The sequence below is a fragment of the Rhinopithecus bieti genome, unplaced genomic scaffold (assembly GCF_001698545.2).
Source record: "Rhinopithecus bieti isolate Rb0 unplaced genomic scaffold, ASM169854v2 scaffold_7648, whole genome shotgun sequence".
Lineage (NCBI taxonomy): Eukaryota > Metazoa > Chordata > Mammalia > Primates > Cercopithecidae > Rhinopithecus > Rhinopithecus bieti.
The window spans coordinates 2,374,133-2,397,396 of NW_016805609.1; the positions used below are offsets into that span (position 1 = coordinate 2,374,133).

Sequence of the window (23,264 nt, forward strand, 5' to 3'; positions counted from 1 at the left end):
CAGAAATACCACCACACATCTACAGTCATCTGATATTTGACAAAGCTGACATGGGGTAAGGATTCTCTATTTAATAAATGGTATTGGGAAAACTGGCTAGTCATATGCAGAAAACAGAAACTGGACCCCTTTCTTACACCTTATGCAAAATTATCTCAAGGTGGATTAAAGACTTAAATGTAAAACCCAAAACCATAAAAACCATAGAAGAAAACCTAGGCAATACCATTCGGGACATAACCATGGGCAAAGACTTCATGACTAAAACACCAAAAGCAATTGCAACAGAAGCCAAAATTGACAAATGGGATCTAATCAAACTAAAGAGCTTCTGCACAGCAAAAGAAACTACTATCAGAGTGAACAGGCAACCTACAGAATGGGAGAAAATTTTTGCAATCTACCCATCAGACAAAGGGCTAATATCTAGAATCTACAAAGAACTTAAATTTACAAGAAAAAACACAAACAACCCATCAAAAAGTGGGCAAACGATATGAACAGACACTTCTCAAAAGACGACATTTATGTGACCAATATGAGAAAAAAAAGCTAATCATGATTAGTGAAATGCAAATCAAAGCTGCGATGAGATACCATCTCACACCAGTTAGAATGGCAATCATTAAAAAGTCAGGAAACGATGCTGGAGAAGATGTGGAGAAATAGGAACACTTTTACACTGCTGGTGATAATGTAAATTATTTCGACCATTGTGGAAGACAGTGTGGTGATTCCTTAAGGATCTAGAACCAGAAATACCATCTGACCCAGCAATCCCATTACTGGGTATATACCCAAAGCATTATAAATCATTCTACTATGAAGACACATGCACACAAGTGATTACTGCCGCACTATTTACAACAGTAAAAACTTGAAACCAACCCAAATGCCCAACAATGATAGAATGGATAAAGAAAATGTGGTACATATACACCATGGAATACTATGTAGCCATAAAAAAGAATGAGTTTATGTCCTTTGCAGGGGCATGGATGAAGCCGGAAGCCATCAATCTCAGCAAACTAACACAGGAACAGAAAACCAACCACCACATGTTCTCACTCCTAAGTGGGAGTTGAACAATGAGAACACATGAACACAAGGAGGGGAACATCATACATCGGGGCCTGTTGGGGGTGGGGGGCAAGGGGAGGGACAGCATTAGGACAAATACCTAATGCATTCAGGGCTTAAAACCTAGATGATCGGTTGATAAGTGCACCAAACCACCATGACACCTGCATACCTGTATAACAAACCTGCACATTGTACACAGGCATCCCAGAACTTAAAGTAAAATTTAAAAAAATAAAATAAATTTTAAAAAAAATTTTAAAAAATTTGGTTGCCTCCATTTGTCAACCATTGTGCTAGGTGCTAGGGATGTAAGAATGAAAAGAAAAGACAAAGTCCTTCCTCTTGTAGAAATTATTTCTGACATAATTTAGGATTGAAATTTGAATCATCTTCTAGTCCTGCATATTCTCATTTTATTCCCTTGACTGCTTCTCTACTTCTTTTCTATTTCTATATGTTGTGTTCTGTTTTAGAGAATCCCTATTATTCCATGAGAAATAGAAGAGGAATATAGGAGGAGAAAATTAGTTAGTGGGTAAGGCACAGATTAGGTTCAAACCTCAGCTCTACCATTTACTAGCAGTGTAAGATCGAACTCTATAAACTTAATTTTCTTATAGGGAAAGAGGGCAATCATATATAGGTCTGTTGGGAGAATTGAATGCATTAGGTGCATAAAAGTGTCACACACAGTGCCTGGCACAGTGACTACTCTCTGGTACATTAGATCTTATTATAAAAGTAGGTACTAAAATCAAACTGTGCCTCTGGTTTAATCATTTACATCATTCAAGAAAAAAAATCCATCCTCTATGATCACAGAATACACACACTCAACTCGGCAATATAATGTTGATCTTATGGGATACAGTTAGGGTTTATAGCAAGGATGAGAAAAAGGACAGTCATAAGGCTCTCCAGTTTTGAAAGCGCACATAGCTCCAGAAAGGTCTAAGTCCTCTTAGCATACTCCATCCAAAACAACTACTTTGTATTCAGAAGAGGAGCCATACCATCCCAACAGATGACTATCTACAAAATGGACTGTAATCCAAGCCCTGGGAAATGCCTTGGTTCTTAACTGGAATAGGGTTCACAAAGCATATTACTATTTCCCTTTTTGCTTCTTGGACTTGAGTGTCTGATTACATTTGGCTGTTAAAATTTAAGTGAACAAAAACTCTCCTGTTTTTACTAACAAAAGATCTGCTTATTAAATGAATGCAGAAGGGGTAAAACTGACTCTGGCATCATGTATAAAAGATGAAACCATTTTTTAGATTCCCTTCTTTTTCTTCTCTCATGAAAGAACACGAGATTGAGAGGTAAGGTGGGGCATGAAGGGAGATCCCTCTATTTAAGATCTTGGACAGTTTTTTATGAGCTCTTACCACAAATCTTAAACAGGTAGAAGAGTAAATTACCTCTTAAAGAATTTGAGGCCAGGTATGGTGGCTTAGGCCGGTAATCCCAGCACTTTGGAAGGCTGAGGTGGGCGGATCAGCTGAGGTCAGGAGTTGGAGACCAGCCTGGCCAACATAGCAAAACCTCGTCTCTACTAAAAATGCAAACATTAGCCGGGCATGGTGGCGTGCGCCTGTAATCCCAGCTACTAGGGAGGTTGAGGCAGGAGAATTGCTTGAACCCAGGAGTCAGAGGTTACAGTGAGCTGAGACTGCATTTTTTTGCACTCCAGCCTGGGCAGCAGAATGAGACTCTGTGTCAGGAAGGAAGGAAGGAAGGGAGGAAGGAAGGAAGGAAGGGAGGGAGGGAGGGTGGGAGGGAAGGAAAGAAAGAATTTCCATTTATTCCATTCTAATAGCTGTGAAGATTTGTCCCTTCTTCACCCAGATAGCCATGAGAGACCTGGAGTTTTCATCAGAATAACTTATAAAATTACAATTCTCTTCATCTATGATCACCTAGGTTAAATCAAAGTGAGTGTGTAGTTTTCTTTTCTGGAGACCACCTTGGCTTTATCCATTTAAGGGTTAAACAAAGGTGTTTATTCAAATAAGACACTTTCCAAAATCAGTTTTTCTTGTTTCTGGAGGACCAAATGTGATTTTAAGTGAAGTTAATGTTTCAAAACTAAGTTCATTTGCTCCCATCTTAAAATAGACCAGTGATCAGAAAAAAATTATGTAAATTCAGAACAATGTTGCAAATGCTATACTTCTACCCAGAATTAAAACAGCATAGACTGTGTGTGTGTGTTCCTCTTATTTCAATCAATTTTTACATCTAGTTGCCTTTTAAAAAAAAAAGAAAACTACTAAAAATTGCTGAAACTACCCTTCTAGGACCTGAAGGAACAAGGTAATCATGTCCATGGTTAAATTTTTAATTGAAAGTCATTAGAATAATGTGATTCAGGAAATCAGAGACAAAACAAAGACCACATACTATGTTGCCTCTGGGTGCTACGGAGCTTTTCCAGAGGCTTAGAGACAAAACGAGACCCAGTCGATGACAAGCTTAGAGGACCTCCCAATGACTGTTGGAACGCCCATCCTCTGTGAGTGTGCATGCGTCCACACCACACACACACACACACACTCAATAAAGTGATGAAGGAGGTACAAGAACCTAACATGGCACTTGCAGATTTTATTTGCCTTGGGTGTTGCAATCATTATCTGTAAACAAACAGTCCTTCATAATTAAACATTAACTTCCACATCAACTTAACAGTGGTGGTCAAGTAAATGTATGTTTCTGAAACTTCTGTGAGTGAATGGGAACAGACTACCCGGCACTATTTGCAAGAAAATAAAAATTCAGATTTCAGAAATGATCAGAATTTACCTCTAGAACAGCTGCTGGAGTCTATCTGATCGTCCCATGGCAGTCATTTCATTGATCACGTGTATCACCCTGGCTCAAAATTGCTGGTGCTTCAGAGAAGAAGGTGGGGGAAGAAACCAATTCCTGTGACCTATTTGGCCAGCGCCCAGGCAACACTAGCAGTTTCCTATGTCCTTCCTGACTCTGGCAGCTTTCATGGTTTGCTGTCAGAAAGACTCTGGGAGGGGTCGCTTTAAAATGTTTGCTTGTTCCTTTTTATAAAATGCTCTATGCTTATTTAAAAAAAAGAGAAAACTCAGAAAATATATAAAAAATAGAAATTGTAACTCTGTCTTGTAGTGATATTCTGAACACTTAGGATATATGCTATATGTATTAAGATATATAGTACACATATATCCTAAAGTTAGGATATAACTTTTATATACCATATATATCCTAACTTTTTTATATACAGTACACATATCCTAAAGTTAGGATATAACTTTTACATACCATATATATCCTAACTTTTTTTATATATACAGTACACATATATCCTAACTTTAGGACTTATATACAACTGGCGAACATTTTATGTATATATACATATGTACATACACATATATATGTAGTATATATTAAATATATGTTTAACTTATGTTTGCACAGTATTTACACTTAATACTATGTGCATTTAACATATTTATATGTGAATATATATGTACATTTTTTAGTTTAAAGGTTCTTCCAAACTTCTCTGAGCTTAAAACTTACTTATCACAGAGAACTTTCTGATACTTCCAATCCTGTATTCCTTTCTCATTGGCACCAGTGAATTTTTCCTAGAACCAAATATATACCATATAGGACCAGAAAAAAGTCCCACTATTCAAGCTTATGTGTTCTCTGCAACTTAGGGCTTAAAAATAGCTGTAAATTAAATTCCAAAGTCCTCAACAGTGCCATGCAGAAGAGAGATGATTATCTCAACATCCTAGGTGACAAAATCACCAATCAGTGGTTTTAAAAGACATTGCCAACAGATGCAATACTTCTAGTTTCATCCACACCAATAGATGTTGGGGCCAAGAGGAACTTGGGATGTAACTAGCAGCTGCCAAGTATCACAGATGGCACAAAGTTAGAGACATGTGGAAAGGACAGAGTCTATGATTAAATCTGTCCAGCAAGGGAAAGATGTAGATAAGAAGGTTCCTAAAACCATCCAGGACTCTCAAGTACATCCTGCAATGAGGAGGAAAAGAAAAGGATGCAAAAATTCACCCAAAACCAGCAGGTATTTGATACATGCTCGGGCCATGGGAATTTCACTGTGTGACAGTAGCTGTGCAGTCATCACTGGGACATGTGCAATCTATTTACTTATCTCTTATTAGCCCCTTTATAAGGACCATGGGTTACTCTGATGTCCACTACTGACACAACCCCAAACAGAAAAGTAACAAAAAGAAAATGAAAGCCACCACTGAGAAATAAGCAGTAAAATCCAACAATTCTCAGTGTGAACCTAGTGGCACCTCAACATTAATGTATTTATTTAGTGTGAAGGAATTAATGAAGCTTGTTTTTATATCCCCTGTTAGCTGGACACCAAACTTGAAGAGAGGTAAAGGAGCAGATACGCGTGGGGAAACAGAGCAAGCCAGGTTACTGGGATGTTCCTACTGGTGTTTTCTGGTTTAATGTAACTACTTTCACACACTATTCAGCTGAGTTGCAATTGACACGATGCTAGTAAGTAGTGAGTATATGAAGTGGAGAATGCTCCCCTATCATCCAAGCTTTGTTAAACAGATCATGCTATGTGTGGTCTTGCAAAATCACTTAGCCTCTCTAGACCTCAGGATAACGAATAAAATTGGACCAGATGACCAGTTACATTCTTTTCAACTCTAAAATTCTAGATAATTCCCATTCCCCTGACCACACTGGCCTGGAAGTGGTAAATGTATGGATATAATTACAGCATAATTCTCTGTTTATAACCTCAAAAACCAGAAGATTACTTCTCCCCGTCAAGTGTTCTCCAAAGGTTCCTTGGAGCCCCCTGGAAATTTCAGTGGCCAGTGAAACCTATGACAGCATTTCACAAATGTCACTACATCCAGACCCACCATTCAGGGACTGGTACTCATGCCTCCCTAGGCATTGCCACACTTTCTTCTCTCCCAGAGCCATCAGCATGGTGCCAGTGCCAGACTGCACTGTTCACATGAGGGACAAGTGCTTATCCCGTAATACTTAGGCTTCACACCATGACACCGAAGCCAAAGCAGTATTAGCTGATGTCTTAGTCCATCTGGGCTGCTACAACAAACTATTGTAAACTAGGAGGCTTATAAAAAATTTATTTCTCACGTTTCTGAAGCCTGGGAAGTTCAAGATGAAGGCACCTGGCAGATTTGGCATCTGGTGATGGTCCACTTTCTGGTTCATAGATAGTGCCTTCTCACTCTGTCTTCACATAGTGGAAGATGCAAGGCAGCTCTCTGGAGCCTCTTTTATAAGGACACTAATGTCATTCATTGTCATTCAGGGCTCTTTCGTTATGACCTAGGTACCTCCCCAAAGATCCCACCTTCTAATATCAACACCTTAGGAATTAGAATTTCAACACATAAATTTGCAGGGGATATAAACATTCAGATCATATCAGTCAGTACTTCCAATATCTTAGGCACTTTATAGAAAAAGAGCTCTCTCGCACCTCTCACCATTACTCATAATCCTCACCTCCTTGAAGGGTACAGGATAGGTACAATGTTATATACCAGCTCACCCCTCCTCTCTGTTGTGAGACTTTTTTAATGATTCAATAGCTTGTTTGTGATTTTACCTTTAGATCGGTTTCCCCCACCATCTGGGGGCAAGCTCATTAGGCCAGTCATCCACATGCCAGGATAGAAAATGAGAAAATACAACTTACGCTCAACCTGAGATCCACTCTACACTTGTGTTATAATGCTAAGCTTTCTTTTATTCATTCAAAGTTAAGCTCTTTGTGTTACTTTATTTGATCTTAACAACCCTAGAAAGGAGGTATCATTATTATTCCCTTTACAGATGAGGAAACTGAGGTTTAAACAGAGTAAGTCATTTACCCAAAGTCACCAGTTATTGAGATGAGACCAGAATATGCAGTGTAACCCCAATGACTATGATATTCTATCTCCCTATTGATGTATACTGATTGTTTTATGTGTCTGACAGTGTACTGTAGTCTCTTATTTTTACAATGAAAGAAGTTGTACATGCCTTCATTTTAGAAGTTTTTCCTGACACAGTCTGACTTCAGATCTTATTAGTCACATCTCAAGGGATAGATATATTTCTGTTTCATCATGTTTTACAAAATAAATTCTTTTCTGATTTTGATTCCTGATTTTATATCTCAAATTTTAACTCCATTGATTAACAAGTAATTTAATAAACAAATATTCAATCAACTACCAGGAGTCAGGAAAATTTTATTAGTCTCTGAGGGAGATTCGAAGATGCCAAGTCAATGTCTTTACCCTAAATGAGTACACAATCCATCTAGCAATAAAGATATAAGCATGAGAAGATAAGAAACCATTGAAAAATTAGAACTAAAGGATACTCAAACCTCCAGCCTCATTCCTTCACTCTCAGGAAGTGATAACCTCTGGAGGCAGAATCTCTAATTTTAAATCCTAGCTCGTCACAATAGATCCTTCAGTCTAATTAACTCTAGGAATAAATCTAGTTCCCTTAACTATGAATTATGAGGATACTAACCCAAACTCACCTGGGAGGTATATATGAAGTAATATAAGTAAAATGTATAACATACTACCTGGCATACAGTAATCATCTCCTAAATCTTAACTATGATTATCTTAAGATGATTAAAGCATAAGAGTCTCTACTTCCCTTCCTTCCCCATCAGAAACCTTCTGCCTCTAACCGCTCTTCCATTCGTCTTTGAAGATGAAGTTCACTCCTCACCCACTGACTTATTCAACGAATATTTATATTGTGCTTCCCATTAGACTTCTCCTTTGCAAGAAAACCCCGTTGCCTTACGCATAGTAAATGCTTAATAAATAATAGCTATTATTAAATATTGAATGAATGGAAGGAAGCTTAGAGACATAACACAAATGCACCATGGATCTCGGGTTGAGTATAAGTTACATTTTCTATCCTGGCATGGGACATGACTTATTCTTTCTTCTTCCCAAATCATGCTAGCATTTTAAATCTCTCTTTCTCTACTTGCTTTTTCTCATGTATCTAAAACGTAAATAGACCTTTCTTCTGGGCCACGCCACACCAGAAACCCATCTGCTAAGTTCTCTCTCCTCCACTGCTTATTCTCTTGAAATAATACACTTAATGCCTCTACTTCTGACTACTCATTTACTCATTCATTCAGGAAACAAATGAGCATCAGTGATTTCAGGATTGATAATGTGGAATAACCCATAAATAAGACACGATCCCTGCTCTTGAGATGGTTGTGGATTTTTTTTTCTCTTGAACACCCACAATACCTCCACAGTCAGTCACTCTTGATCAATCAAATCACTCAACCCAAGTCTTCTCTTAGTCCTCAATGATTTCCTTCTTCCATGGAAACTAATGTAGGAAAATGTGCCAAAGCAATCTGAAATGATTATTAAGACTGTTTCTAATGACCGAAGGGAAGGTTGAATTTTGCGTGTATGTATAAGTGAAGACAGGGCTAGGAGAGTACAGGGAGTACAGGTAGGATGGAATGATTCATTCCCAAGGACTTAGTTCAAACTCAGTTAAGGAACTGTAAAAATTGGCACATAGCTATGTTGTCAAAGGTGAGTATCACACAAAAAATCTTTCATCGGAAGCAATGTGCACAGGAAATAAACTTAATTTCTTCAAGGTAATGAAAACCCAAGACATCACTTTCTATGCTGTAAATGCACTCTTTGTAGGCCTTCTGACCCAGTTTAGTGACTAGTTTAATATTCAAAGAGCAGATGTGTCCTCTTCACTTTAGAAAGTTTGATGTTTGAAGACAATTTAGGTCATTGGCTCCTGTGACAGCATTTCCCCTGTGAGAAAGCTACATTTAAGCATCCATCTCTTGTATTATTGATAGCAAAACTGGTTAAGGCCATGAAGTCCAACAGCTTTGTCTCTGGGCCATTCAGAAGAATCAATTAAATCAACTCTATTTCAGCTTTCCTTTTAGAGGAATATGTCTGTGCTTTGAACACCAAATCTGTGAAAGTGGAGTTCCAGCATGCTTTTTTCTTTTCAAATATATTGTAATCATCCTCTCCATACCAAAGCAAAATCAGAAATGACATGACAGATACATTAATTTTTGGCTATTCACATAATCACTATTACCTTGGTAGTTAATAAAATGTGTTCTCTCAGGTGCAGAGCAAACACAGCCTTCCTTCATGCTTCTTCCTCCCATCATATTGAAACCACCTGTCCTGGAATCACCACTCTTTCCATGTTAGTCTAGCTCTACTTGGGATTTCTAAGGGCTGAGAATGAATTTTTACTTGTCATTGAGTTTCTAGTTCCTAGTCCAGACTTTGTCACACAGGTGATTTCTGTAGATATCTGTTGAACACATTTTGCCCTAAGAACATTTCAACATGTTAAAATGTAAAAGTTCGAACTACTGAGCACTGCACATGAGGTCCTTCCTGTTTCCAGTCCTAGCCTATGCTACACTGCCTACTTTTCCCTCATGCCTACTTTACTCAGCTACCCTGATCAATTTAAAATCACCCAACATGCCATGCTTGTTCACACCACACTGCTTCTGCACACACTCTTTCCTCTCGTTGGAATGTCTTTTATCTCTTTCTTTCCTTATTGAAATCTTAATCATCTTTTAGATTTGCCCAACTCAAATACAATCCCTTTTATAGTTAACTTTTTTCCTCAAGCAAAATTAGTTGTTTCAACACACTGCTTTCTTAAATATCTGGTATGTTCTTCTATTACATTTTTATTAGAAAGCATTATGATTAATTGTTCATGTCAATTTCCTCACATTAGTTGGTTAGATCCTAGACTGTAAAGATTATGCTATTTTCATCTTTGTATTGCTAATGTAACACATGGAGCTTGAAACATGGGACATGGTCAAAAATATTTATTGGATTGAATTGATTTCTAGTTCTGAGTCCATTATATATGCTTTGCCATTTCCTGATAAACCAGACATATTTACCTTCTTTCAATATTTGTTCTTGAACAGAATGTGGAAGTATAAAATTTTTTTTTAGTTAATCAAAGAAGTCACTTTTAGTTTAAGCAAAACATCACTATCTCAAATCCTCTTTGGCATAAGATTTATGTAAATAAATAAAATGGATAATCACTGTGGTCATTTTAAAAGGCCCATCCTCAATACATCACACGCTGAATTGCAGTGTTTGAAACTCTCTCAAACACTTGTATTATAGTTCTCTCTTGAATTCTGATTACAACCAAAGTAAATACCCCTACTATGCTTTCTTTTGGTAAAAGGAAAGAAAGTTATTAAAATAGAAAAGGAAAACTGAAAGAGAAACCTTAGAACAAAGTGATGAGCACCTGCTCTCCTGTTACCTGAGTATCCTGTGAAAGCTAGACTCTCAACCTGCTGAGGGCAAAATTTGATTATTTATTTGAGAACTCTGCCAAGTAAGGTCTGAGATTTTAGAAGTCAAAGTTGAAGGAAAAATCAATATTAAATATTGGCAAATTGTGTCATTGTGATATTTAAAATTTTATTTAGAGGAGACAAAAAATATCTTGCTGACTGCAGAGTCCTGGAACAAAGATGGTAGAACAATGACCCAGTAAGTGTTCAAAACCACTCAAGGTGGTCTAAATATAACTGATTAAAGAGGTAAATGTGGTTGGACAGGGAGATAAAGCATATTCCCAAAGACTATCTTTTCTTCCTGTAACCATAGAGGATATCCATAGAGGATAACCACAATTACATACAAGTTTTCATCTCCAGCATGCAGTATGGCATCTCATGCATAGCATGCACCTGGGACGTTTGGTTAAAGGCACAAATTCATCAATCAACTAATAACAGACTATGCCCTCTTTCTGAAGTGTGGACACTTTCCATCAAAACACTGTCCATCAAACTCTGTGAAATAATGGAGCAGATAATTCGGCCCATTTAGCAATCCTTTTGAGACAGAGTCTCGTTTTGTCACCCAGGCTGGAGTGCAATGGCGCAATCTTGGCTCACTGCAACGTCCGCCTCCCAGGTTCAAGTGATTCTCCTGCCTCAGCCTCCTGAGTAGCTGGGATGACAGGAGCGTGCCACCATGCCCAGCTAATTTTGTATTTTTTAGTAGAGATGGGGCTTCACCATGTTGGGCAGGCTGGTCTTGAACTCCTGACCTCAAGTGATCCACCCGCCTTGGGCTCCCAAAGTGTTGGGATTACAGGTGTGAATCACCATGCCCACCCCATTTAGCAACTCTTTATGAGTGACCACTACTACTAATACAGACACATCCCTGTGGCACAGCCAACATTTTCTAAAACTTCCTGATGGTAACTTCAGATAGTTAAATCTACAGCCTACTTTAAACTGATTTTCCTTAAAATCCATGAGCTAATTTGCTTTTATTTACAATTTGTAGCATTATGTTTCAAAACAGCAAAAACATGTCAAATGCTTCTCATGTGTTAGGGCATATTCTCAGAACTATGGGTGCATTAACTTATTTCACCACAGTGAAAAGTAATTAATATTATTAAACTGTTCCTGCTTTATTCAAACTGTCTCAATCACAAATTCCTCATCTGAAAACTGGAGATAAGAAGACTTCATTATTGAAGATTAAATAACAACATATAAATCATGCATGTTAGTTTCCAGCCACAATAGTAACTCAATAAAACTTCATTTTCTTCCTCTCTTTGCTCAACTTTACCCATTAAGTTTTTTTGCTGTTATTGTTTTTAAAGATATTTCTGTATGAGAAATTTAACATCACATTACTCATTAGGAAAATGTGAATTATAATTACAATGAGAAAAGCTATACAGAATGGCTAAAACTAAAAAGAGAAAAAGAAGAAAAGACAATGCCAATTGGTGAGAATGTGTGACAACTGAAATGCTTATATTTTACGTTAAAGGGAGTAGGAAATGGTATGATCATTCTGACAAACTCTTTGGCAGTTCCTACTAAGGTCAAACATATACCTACTCTATAATCCAGCAATTCTATTCCTAGGTATGTAACAAGACAAATGAGTGCTTTGTCCAACAAGAATGTTCATAGCAGCTTTATTCATAGGAGCCCCAAATGGGAAATAACCCAAATGTCTACTAACAGGAAAAAAGATAAATCAGTTATGCTGTATTCATGCAACATACGCACAGAACGATAGACAAAAGGAACAAGTTTTAGGAGCGTGTTGAGTGGAAGAAGGCAGACACAGGAGTACCTATTGTATGACTTGACTTACACAAAGTTCTAGACAGGCAAAACTAATATAGAGTGTGTTTTGTATACTTTAATGTGATAGCCAATCAGGTGTGGCCATGAGAGGAGGCACAGGAGAGACTCAGGAAAACAAAGGTAATTATCTTCCCAAGTCCTAGAGATAGGAGGCACTGTATGCTACACAGGGTCACATGGGAAAAACACCAGGGTGGTTAGGAGGCAGAAGATGGGAGCTACAGGACAGCTTAGACCCCAGTCTTTACTGGGGTTTCCTAGAGAATGGCAAGGCAGGCAGGGTAATGATGTTAGGATTGGCTATTCTGAATAATTTCAGTGGGCTGTAAGCTATAGGGGTGGTCCCTAGTTGCCTGGTACCTGGCCTTGGGATGATTAAGGTAGAGGAATATTGTGTCTGGGGTGTAAAGGCCAGATAGAGGAGGCATGGCTCTGGATTGTTAGTTTGTATAGCAAAGCCATGCTCCTGGCTAAACCATGCTATCTCTAAGAACTGGTTAGCCCTAGGATGGGCATTCTCTTCTCAGCCAGAAAAGTCTTTTAAAGATGTCAAAACAGTATAATATGCAGAACATAGTATGTGTATACACACACACATACAATACAGGGATGGAAATCTGACAGTGGTTACCTTGGGTGGTGCTGATTGCTGTGGTATTAACTAGGGAAGGTCACTAAATAACTTTCTAGGGTGATGCCAATTAATATGTCTTGATACAGGTTGTGGTCACATGGGTGATTTCATTTATAAAATATTATTGAGCTTATAGAAAAAATTCACAAATTCTACTGTAAGTTACATTCAATTCAAGAAGGTTTCCTTGATGGTGTTCCACTGTTCACTTAAGTAGGATACCTGTTAGTGGCATTTACAGGATGGTGGAGGATGATTCTACTGGAAAAGTCAGTTTAGATGTAAAGAGCTGATATCCGGAATTCATCTTTGTGTTTATTCAGGACACAGCTGAAAACACACGCTTTCCTTTTGCTCAGTGATATGCCACTATTGACAACTCAAAATAACGCTCATGATATGATTTGGGTGTTTGTTCCTTCCAAATCTCATGTTGAAATACGATCCCAGTGTTGGAAGCAGGGCCGGGTGGGAAGTGTTTTGGTCATGAGGGCAGATCCAGGCTTGGTGCCCTCCCCACGGTAATGAGGGAGTTCTTGTTCTACATTCATGGATCTGGTTGTGTAAAGATCCTGGCACCTCCTCCCTCACTTTCTTGCTCCCTCTGTTGCCTCTGACAGGCCTGCTTCCCCTTCACCTTCTGCCATGATTGTAAGCTTCCTGAGGCTTCTACCAGAAGCAGATGCTGGCCCCAAGCTTCCTATATAGCCTGCAGAACCATGAGCCAAAATAAACCTCTTCTCTTTATAAATTACCCAGCCTCAGGTATTCCTTTATAGCAATGAACATGGACTAACACTGCTCTTTATTCCCTTTGCCTAACGTTTCATAGCTGTCCAGAGCAAAAGAAAGATGTTCTTGCCATAGCTCTTGTTTACTATAATTCTCTTAAGGCTGTTACCATTCTGGATGAAAACATTTTTGAATGTATAAAACAGGATAAAATGTTTCTCCACAATGAGACAGTTTGCAAAGTTGTTTGGATATGGAAAATGAGTTTGCCAGGGGGCATAAAAAAAGGAAAGAGAAGTGAAGATCCCTCCTACAGTGTAACCTTCTTAATAGAGCATCCTGCAGTGGCTGAGCAATTCCCACATTTAATGACTAATGAATTTGGGTTAGCCTCTGCATTTGCACAGCTGGGGATAATGATGCTGTCGACGGAGCTTCTTTGAGGCAGAAGGTGAGGAGGTGGCCACATTGCACTTCAATTTGAGCAATGTAAACTAGGCAGACTGTTAAACAAGTATGAGCTGTACATCTAAGCAGTATAAATTATAAATATACCCCTGACCCTGCAGAGATGCAGTCCCTATGCTGCATGCCACTCTCTTCAGCCCACTCCGCCCATGACATGCCTCTCTACTCCATACTTCATTCCCTTCAAGGGAGTTCCCACCATGAGCAATAATCTCTAGGATGCATCCTTGCCTTTGCCTGTATTGCACCACTCTACTTAATCCAGAATAGTTTTTTCCACCCCTTCTTCCAGTTGGTATCTCCTTCAGTACTCAGCTCAAGAGTTAACCTTTTCAAGGAAACCTTGCCCATCTTCCCAGCCTGTATTTGGTGTTTCTATCCCTGCTCAGCAGTATGAAAACATGTATAAAGTTATATTGTTATTTCCAATTTCTTTGTCTCCTCGATTCCAATATTAGCTCCTTTTGATCAAAGGCCTGTTCTTTTCATCTTTGAATGTCTAATACCTAGTACAGTTTCTGACACTTAGCAATAGATGATTGTAGAATGAGTAAGTATGTGAAGAGTAAATCAATTGGGGATGAAATGTTAATTTTATACTGCTGTTTTGATGTATGAATTGCTATACACTTAAAAACAAAACAGTGCTCATTTGACTGTATTACATTTGTATGAACTATTGACCTTCAGAAAATTTCAATGAAAGCAGGAATATTCGGTTGAAAATTCATAATCTCTTATTCTGAACTCCTTTAAACATGGTTAATTTTCAAAATCATAAAATGTTTTAACCCATATTTATTTTACTGTGGCATTACTTCCAAACAATGTGCTATTATCTTTCTTTTTTCCAAGGACATAAATTTGGGATGTTGCAATTTCAGTCAACCAGAAGAGTTGACAAAGCTTGTGGAACCTTTTGTCAGTGGTGAAACCATGAACAATGGGAGCAACTCAAGAAGGCATTTACCAAGACATCTGGACCTATCCTGCCATCTCAGGGTGGGACTCTAAAAGCATTTCCTCGTGATTTCAATAAGTTCCTCCAGTGAAGGAGAGTCTACTACTTCTTCCAGACTCTCTAAGTCTCTTAATCAGAAATACTGTCTTTATAGTATACCTAAAATCAGATTCTGTAGTTGAACTCCATTTCCTCTTGTTATATATTAGCAAAAGGTATAGAAACATTGTTTATCATCACTTGCAGAGTGAAATCATAGTTTTGGATGGCTTGCCATGCCTTCTAGGTCTGGGTAGATTCCAGAACCATTAAGCTATTATGTGTAGGAAGTTCACGCTAATTGAGTTAGCACTGTGCCTGCATCCTTGCTAAGAGAGGCTGTTCCCCCGCTCCATATCACCTGCTAGATGAATGGGTCTAGGTGGCCATTTTTATATCTTGTGACTCTATTTCTTGGACCAGAGCTAAATAAACAAGGGTAGACATCTCACCAAACCTTGGTTAATGAGATTTTCTGTAGGAGAAGGGGAGAGAGAAACTGAGGAGACGGAAGGCAACCTTGAGATTACAAGGAACTGGACGCTATACCAAGTGTTAGCAGAATACAGAATAGATGAAGCTAATTTACAAAGAAAAGTATAAAGTAGATGAGCCAAGAGAGGCAGAAATGAGAGACTTCTGAGCCCCATAACAGAGAAGTCTGGCTCCCTGTGGCTGCACTTCATTTCAGCCACTGGTATTTCAGAGGTTAACTTTAGAGGAAAATTTTTATTTAAGTTATCAGGAGTTGATTAACAATTATCTATGTGATAGTTCATGTTATATGTCAACTTCTCTGGGCTGTGGTGGCCAGAGATTTGGTCAAACACTATTCTGAGTGTTTCTATGAGGGTATTTTTGGATGAGGTTTACATTTAAATTGGCAGACACTGAGTAAAGCACATTACTCTCCATTATGTGGGTGGGCCTCATCTAGTAAGCTGAAGGCCTGAATAGAACAAAAGGCTCACCTCCTCCAAGCAAGAAGGAATGCCAGCAGACTGCCTTCAGATTTTATCTGCAACATCAGCTGTTCCTGGTTCTACAGCAGACTCGAGCTAAAATTTTCTGGCTCCCCAGCAGACATAAGCTGCAATTCTCTCCTAAGTCTTCAGCCTGCTGGCCTCCCTCATCAGCTTTTGGAATTGTCAAGTCTCCACCACTGCATAAGCCAATTCCTTAAAATAATCTCTTTCAATATATATACACATCCTACTGCTTCTGTTTTTTTTTTTTTTTTTTTCCTGGAGAATCCGGACTAATACAATCTACAATAACTCCAAAGTGAAAGCAGTTGCACATAGATAACATGCATTCCCTGAGTCTAATTTATTACAAAAGACACCTTGATTCTGTTAATTTGCATTGCATCACTTTTGTTTTATTATGTTGAAAGGAATGGAATTCGTATTAACTGCCTACCAACTATATGCAAACACAAACATTAATTTATGAATGATACAAAACAGTATTTTTATTATTTCAATTTATAACGGAGGACACTAAGACTCAGAAAAGTTTTCTGTCTTGTCAATAATATTTTTAAGAATTGGCAATTTCGGCCGGGCGCGGTGGCTCAAGCCTGTAATCCCAGCACTTTGGGAGGCCGAGACGGCCGGATACAGCGAGTCAGGAGATCGAGACATCCTGGCTAACACGGTGAAACCCCCCGTCTCTACTAAAAAATACAAAAAAAATTAGCCCCCGGGCCGAGGTGGGCGGGCGGCCCGTATTCCAGCCCCCAGCTACTAGGGAGGCTGAGGCAGGAGATATGGGCCATGAAACCGAATGGAAGGCCGGAAGCTTTGCAGTGAAGCTGAGATCCCGGCCCACTGCACTCCCAGGCCTGGGGCGGCAGAAACGAGACCCGTCTCAAAAAAAAAAAAAAAAAAAAAAAAAGAACTGGCAATTTCATTCTTTCTGTAGTCAAGTACCTAAATAATCTACCAATGTCTACTATTAATGCATGATATAACTCTATAATCTAGTTGGGCCTCAGCTGAAGAGAGACAGTAACAGAGGCAAACACATGATGCAGAGGACTGCAGGGAAGGAGTTTGGAATTAGAAAAGTCCTTAATATATGGCTTAACCTATTTGGGCCAGAATCTTTTCAGCTATAAAGAGGAGAAACCGAACCCACCACATTTGTTCACAGAGTTGCTATGAAGCTCATTTCATCTGACGTAAAGGAAAGTACCCTGCAAATTGAAAAGGACCTTTCAAATGTTAAGCTTTTATTATCATTTCATTTTCAGTCCCTGTACATTTCAATATATATATTTTTGTGAATAACGACATCTTTTGAAGAACTGAGACTGCATCAATTTTTTTTAGAGGGAGAACAAGTGTTCTCCTACCCCTCATAAGAGAGTGAGCCCACCACACACTGCTCCCCAATAAACACGAACGGTTTAGTCTCAACTTCCCTCAGACACTGAGCAGCTGTAAGACAAATAGGAACATCCAAATGACCTTTCCGTCATTCCAAAGTAAATTCAAGAATGTTAAGGGTGCAAAGAACCTTAAGGATCATCTCATAGTTGGCAAACTGAGGAGCACAGGCCAAGTACCACCTGCCTCTCTTGTGTACAGCTATTAAGCTAAAAATAGTTCTTACATTTTAGAATGGTTGAAAACAATGAAAATAAGAATATTCTATGACATTTGACAATTATATGTAATTCAAATTTCAGTGTTCATAAATTAGTTTTATTAGAAAACGGCTATGCTCCTTTGTTGTGTATTGTTTGTGGCTGCTTTCATGCTCCAATGTAATATGAATTGAGTATGGCAATGGAAGTTGCATGACCCACAGAATAGTTGCAGTAGACTACATGAGCAGTTGCAACAGAGGGTATATGACCCACAAAGCCTAAACCATTTACAATATGGCCTTTTATACAAACCTTGCCTACCCTGATCTAACCTTATTCTCTCATTTTATAGATGAGAAAGCTGAAGCACTGAAAGATAAAACTACTCATTCTTGGTAACTCAGCTAGGATATTAATTAATGCAGAACTAATTAAGAGCTGAAATTCCATTTTTTTTGGTCCATTTGATCATGCTGAAATGATTGAAATTAGTTGTAGTTATACTTATCCTTAAATTATACAGCTTGGTTGTATAAAAGACTAGATTTTGTCTCAAAATCTTTGATTGCTCACATGAGCTAATGTCACATAAAAATTTTGTCTTGAGATATTCATTGAAATGAAATGTATACCGCATTATTCGTAAGCAGTTCTATGTAGAAGTTATTACAGAACAAAATAATGGTAAAAATTAAACATTTCACTGGATACCATCAATCAAACTGAAAAATATGCTCCACTTTTGATTCACAAAACAACATATATGGAACATTCAAACCCTTTCAGACAAATTGGTTACATTCAATTTTCTTACAAGAGATGATTGACAATAAGATGAGAAAATGATTTCTTAGTCTGCGTTTAGTGAATAACACTGGACCAGTTAATTTCCCAACTGTAAGTTAAATTTCAATTTCTTGTAAAATGAAAAAGAAAGTGTGTCTAAAGTTAAAGCATTCCCTTCCTATCACTAGGATTCCAGCAAAATCAATTACGTACCCGCCTGTTAAAACATCTATTTTCAAGGGGAAATGTTTAAACAGTGTTGCCAACTAGGGGTGATTTTGCCCCTCCCTGCCAAAGGATATTTGGCAATATCTGGAGACATTTTGGTTTTTACAATGGGGATGGCGGGGCAGGGGGGTGCTCCTGGTGTGTTTCAGTAGAAACCTAAGATACCAATAAATGTCTTACAAAGCACAGGACAGATGTCCCCCACAACAAAGACTTATTCAGCCCCAAATGTCAGTAGTGTTGAGGCTGAGAAATCCTGTTTTAATGAAACATCATTAGGCTAGCCCAAAGCTTTCAACAACTCTGCAAATTTATCTGCCAGTTCCTAAACGTTCAAGTTATCATTTATTTGTGGACTAGCACAAAAGAGCAAATATTTCTTATGGAAGCCTGTATGATAGCTGTTTCTTTCCAATAGTTTCTTCTAGCGAGATTATCACAGAGATTATGCCAGCAAATAGTTATTTACCTTCTTTCCAGCCACATGGATTATTGATCTTAACCAACAAGCAGTAGTATAATTTTCTAATAATTCTGATCTCTTCCATAAGAAAGCTATTTGACTGATCTATTTTTTCCCTGTAGGAATCTGATCAGCTAAGATTCCTATTTGACCTTGATCCATGATACATGATATAATAAAATGATCTATGACTAACAGAAAAATAAATCCTAAGTCATGTTTACCTTTACACGGAAACACCAAAATATTTCATTTGGGTAGTGCCTACACAGTTATCTCTAGACATTTTCCAAAGGCATATTTAGAGGATAAAGAAAGGGTGGCCCCAGCAAGTTTAACAGTGCAGTTTTTCTTCCAATACTATTTTATCTATTTTACAATGTAATCCAGTCAATAAAAGGAAATACATTAAAGTATGTTAGATCACCAAATTAAGAAATGCCTTTTCTCCAACATGATCAATAGATGAGATAATTTTTATCTCTCACTTTCTCTTTCAGTGAATGTTATCAAAGCAGATATCTGGTGCTACCTACATAGATTCTTCCTTGAGTACATATTTTATTCTGTGTCATTTTCACTGAGTGCGAAGTATTGATTCAACTCCCTAACTAATCTTCCAACTTGGGGAATCTATGAACTAAATCATCTCAAGCTCAAGGTATTCTTTAATCACACACAAAAAAATTACCAAGCCCCTATAATACCATTTGGTTCCTCTAGCAACTTCAGAACACTAATCAAAAGCACAGTCACTCATTTTCTCCAATATTTACCTATTCAAATATAATTCATCTAGCACCCAAGATATCCTAGGCTCTCTGCTAAATGCTACACACACCAAATTGAACAAGATATGACTCTCAACTTCAAGAAGATTTTCATAATGAGTTGGAAGAGCTAATAATACCACAACATGCTAAAAGTAAAGCTAGAAATACCCACTGATGTTTATGGACGTGCAGGAGAGGAGAGCTTTATCTAGCTTAGAGGATTCAGGGAAATTTTTCTGAACTCATCCTACTTACCTATGTTGAGCATTAAAATATAGGCAGGAGTTAGCTAGGAGAAAGTCTGGTGCAGGTTTTCCAGGCAGTAGAATTAAGTCGTACAAAAAATCCAGCTATATGGAATTCTGTGATTTGAGGAGGGGAAAAACAAGGTAAGAAGGCAGCAAAGTAGGCGGAGGCCAGATCACCTTGGGTCTTGTATTCCATGCCAAAGAACCTAGGTTTTATTCTGCAAGAGATGAGGAATCACTGAAGAATGTCAAACACAGCAGCATCCTGGTCTTACTTGCATTTTAAATGGACCATTCTGGTGGCTGTGGGAAGGATGGATTTGAAGTAGACAACACTGGAGGCAGCTGTAGTATTTTGGTCCCAAGAAAAAGAGAGACTGAATTTGGGAACTAGGAATAGACAGAAGGGGGTGGAACAGAGATATACTTATGAGGAAATCTGGCAGAACTGATTGGCTAATTACATAAGGATGGGAGAAAACAAGGCAAAAGGCACAAACCCAGGTTTTCCAGTTTAGGCAATGTAGTGAATGGGTGATCCTAGCAGTTGGGAGATAGCATAGGGGAAAAGGAGCAGATAAGAGGGAGGCTTGTTTGATTCAGCAATGGCCACTTGATTAGGGCAGCAGTTACACTTAATGTGTTTTCTCTGCTGCAAAGTTTTTCTGCCTCTAATCTTGAAAGTGTATAGTCTCCTAAAGTAAACAAAGAGTGAGGCTGACATGCCATATTTTCTTTGAATCCAGAATACTACCTATCTACCACACATTTTTGGTATCTAAATTAGGTTTCTTGTATGATCCCTTAAAAAGTAATTATAAAAGTCATTCAATGCTCTGTGAGCATGAGAACTTTAAAGATGTGGATACATTTTGAGCCTATATAAATATATAGAGAGATACTGAGTGCTCAATTTTTAACTATAAAAATCAGATACTGAGGCCTGGTCATGCCAGAGGCCTAATTTTAATGAGCCAACATCTCTTCACTAAAGCATTACACTTTAGAAGCAGAGATTCTCAAATGTTAAGTGCATAACATTGATCTGGGCTATTCGTAAAATGCAGGTTTGCAAGGTCCACCCAGGGGCTCAACTTAGTAGGTCTATGTGAAGTCACTGTCATCTGATTCTATCATAGACAGTCTTGGATCACACTTTGAGAAACACTGCTTCAAGGACTCATTGTGTTGGATGAAACTTTCTTCATGTAAGAGTTCAATACGTAAAATGTAGGAATTCTTCCTACCTTCCTTATCTATTTAATCTATTTTATCTATCTATCTATCTATCTATCTATCTATCTATCTATCTATCTATCGTCTGTCTACCTATGCATCAAACCTTGAAGAATCTTTACTTATTTGGGGGAAAAGAAATAAAACTGATCAAAGCTATCCCTAAACTGCCACTCCTATGCATGTCTCTCTGAAAATGAGAAGAGAAGAACCAATGGTTAGATCAGAATTCCCACAGACTGTTAAACACAAATCTTCATAAAAACTAAGTGTGCCCTTCCTAGAGATTTTGTTATACCTGAAACACCCCACCCTAGCAGTCACAGCACTGTATCTTTGCCACATGCTCAAGAGCCAAGAAAATTGTGTTCACTCTATTTTTTCATATTAAATATTTAATATTAAGCAGCATTTTAAAATTTTCCCAAGTATAAAATTAATTGTAAATATAATTAAGCTTTTCCAAATGAGAGCCCTAAATGTTCTCTTCTTCCTCTTTTCTGTCCAGAATCATTGGTTAGCTTTTGAAGGTTGTGGGGTGGAGGTGGTTGGGTGGGGGAGTAGAGTTATGGGCATCATTTATGGCTGCTTAGGCCTTTGCCCCCAAGTGAAATGGCCACTTCTCACTTGAGCCTATCACATACCTTGGAATCTAAGGGACATACCCTTGAGTGACCACTGCAAGCCCAAGGGCGATTCATTATAGTGGAATAAAGAAAGGAGGCATATGGAGGATATTCCAGAATCTTGACCATGAAGACTGTTTTAAGGAGCTCTCATTCACAACCACATATCTCCATATAAGTTCAGTAGCATAGAAAATTCTGAAATTTCACATCATGTGACTAAAAATTTTCATGAAAAAATACAGAGAAATGATCATATAAACAAACAGAAAATAAAAAGAAATAGGGAGAAACACTTCTTCAGATTATATCATCTAGAACTCAGAGCAGGGCAGCTGAACTCATTTTACTTCTCTTTCTGTTAATGATCTATCATGATCACATTTTGAAAACCTGAGAACTGTTTCTTAAAACCTTTTGCTTCCACTGTTGACTAACACAAAATCTGTTCTTCCCGGATGCCAGCATCAGAGTGGCCGCTGAATTAAGTTTCCATCCAGCTCAGCTGAATCTATGGCAGCTTTTTTCAATGTGGGGTCCTTCCAAGAGCTCTGGACTTCAGAATCACTGGCAGAACTGTGAAAATGCAAATTCCTGAACCCACCACCTACCTACTCAGTCAACACCTCCGAGAGTGGGCCCTGACTATTTGCTTTTCTCACAAGCTCCCCAAGTGGTTCTAAGCATTCTTGGTATTTCATGTATCTTTCATGTGTTTGTTTGTCCATTCATTAAACATTTTGTCAATACGTTTCGTTGGTCACAGCCTGTAAAACTCTTTTTCATGCTAGATAATGGAAAGGGAGAAAAAATATGATCTGAAAATTACCTTGGAGCCAGCTGAGGTTACACCAGCAGAGGAGCAGAGGGGAGGGTGTGGAACCACTGCTGGGTAGGCAGAGTCCTGGCTCCCTGCAGGAAGTCATCTGCCAGGATGGCAGGGCCCTTTCCCTTGAGACAGACCTTGCCAGGGGCGTTACTGTGCCTCCAAGCATCCCAGAGTGCAGTGGCCCCTGGACTTGGATGTCCCAGCCATTTCCTCCTCACTCCCCAGTGACCACACATTTTCATTCTTGCCTCCACAAAAAAGGTCATCAGGAGACAGAACTCTCCAGAGAGACAGGAGGG

The 23,264-nt window shown here is 38.4% G+C and overlaps 1 protein-coding gene and 1 long non-coding RNA gene across 15 annotated transcripts in view; one reads left to right on the forward strand and one right to left on the reverse strand.

Moving 5' to 3' along the window:
* The window catches only part of LOC108530287 (uncharacterized), a 68,239-nt gene extending 45,468 nt beyond the window's left edge, over window positions 1-22,771 (forward strand). Inside the window, exons 5-7 of the long non-coding RNA XR_001885789.1 lie at window positions 15,036-15,182; window positions 19,754-19,914; window positions 22,602-22,771. This is a non-coding gene — a long non-coding RNA (uncharacterized LOC108530287). The remainder of the gene's footprint in view (window positions 1-15,035; window positions 15,183-19,753; window positions 19,915-22,601) is intronic.
* The window catches only part of TRPM3 (transient receptor potential cation channel subfamily M member 3), a 931,696-nt gene that overhangs the window by 572,963 nt on the left and 335,469 nt on the right, over window positions 1-23,264 (reverse strand). The window lies entirely within an intron of this gene.